This window comes from Penaeus monodon, chromosome 19 (assembly GCF_015228065.2).
Source record: "Penaeus monodon isolate SGIC_2016 chromosome 19, NSTDA_Pmon_1, whole genome shotgun sequence".
Taxonomy (NCBI): domain Eukaryota; kingdom Metazoa; phylum Arthropoda; class Malacostraca; order Decapoda; family Penaeidae; genus Penaeus; species Penaeus monodon.
The window spans coordinates 5,850,767-5,852,385 of NC_051404.1; positions in this window are offsets into that span (position 1 = coordinate 5,850,767).

Sequence of the window (1,619 nt, forward strand, 5' to 3'; positions counted from 1 at the left end):
ATACATGTACCTCTTCAGGCCACTAAAAAACTCACTAAGCCCAGTTTTAACATTTAGGATTTATCAAAAAAAGTAAAATAAATTGTTTGAGAGGTTATCTTCGAAATATGGCTAAGGTATATCACCAACATTTACAATAGGAATGTAATTAAACATGATAATTTGGACTCACTAGATCTCATCAGAGGTAGCAATACTCTAGTGATGATAAATAAGAAAAGGAGAAATTGGAAAGTTCATGGATTCATCCTTCTTGGCTTTTACTTTGACGAGGTACTCTTAACAAATTTAAAGTCACTTTATATCGTTTGGAAAAAAAAAAATGAATATGTAAGCAGGAATAAGAAGTTAGAAAATGAACCCCTAGTTTTTGTAAGAATACCAGATATTAAGGTTTCCTGCATGATTGTTAACTTTCAGCTCTCAAACAGCTCTTTCACCCCAGCTATTAAGTTCTTTTTACTCCAATGAAATTAACCCCACTCTCTAAAAATAGTGGACCGTTTTCAAAAAATGGCTTGTTACTAAACTGATTATAGCTCTTCAGTTCATGTAAATTTAAATGTTTGTCAAGATGACAGTAGTTTGAAACAAAAATAAAGGAACTGTAAAATTGGCCAGTGTACTCTGTTGAAATATGCTACCCAGACACAAAGTAAAGCCGGATCAGAGCCATATAACAAACATTTTCTTCTACCCCTCCTTGTGCGTTTATAGAAACCTTTTATATTTTTGGGAAAAAAAATTGATAACATGTCATGGTCACATATTGTGATTATGCAGACAAATTATACCATACAACTATCAATGCTCATTTTGTTCTCTAATACCCTGGGATGAGTACAGCTTTCTCATTTTTTTTAACCAGCCTTCTTGAAAAATTCACATGAAGCCAAATGTTATTATAAAATTACTGAAATTTGAGCATTCTGTGCAAAAGAAATAAAATATAAATGAAAAAAGGGCTGAGTTACCCTTCCACTAAAAAAACAATGGTCTCTATAAAAAAAACTCTGCAAACTCAGCATTAGTTATCCATACCTAATTTTTTACTCTTTTGTCACAACTTTTACTGATGGTGGGCATGGGGAAGCAGAGCAAGCAAGTAAATCATACCTCAACTGCTGCTTTAATTGAGACAATGGTCTACAAAAATCTCTTAATTGCACTTATCACAAAGACAATGTGTCTGAACTTAAACTTGATACCTGTACGAGATTTTCTTTCACAAGATGGACCTTGGGAAGTTTTCCTTCTAATGTCATCTTCATAACTGTTCAAAAGTGCAGCAACAGAAACTGTCCTTAAAGCAGAAAATCCAACCTTTATCACTATACATAAAAAAAAAATCGAGAGGGATTTAAAAAAACATAAAAGAAACAGAAACCATCCTTTATTCATACATCTAATGACAACAGAACTTTATACTAAAAAATAAGCTGTGATTGGTACTGTTAAAATATAAAGACAAACAGAACAAAAACAAATTAAATAATCCTGTTGTCCCTCATCCAACCTGCACATGTACTATAGTGAAGAAAAAAAATCAAAACTTTTGCTTCTTTTCAAATCTGATTAATCTATGCATATTAGTTTAAAAGGAGATGAATGAAGTGATA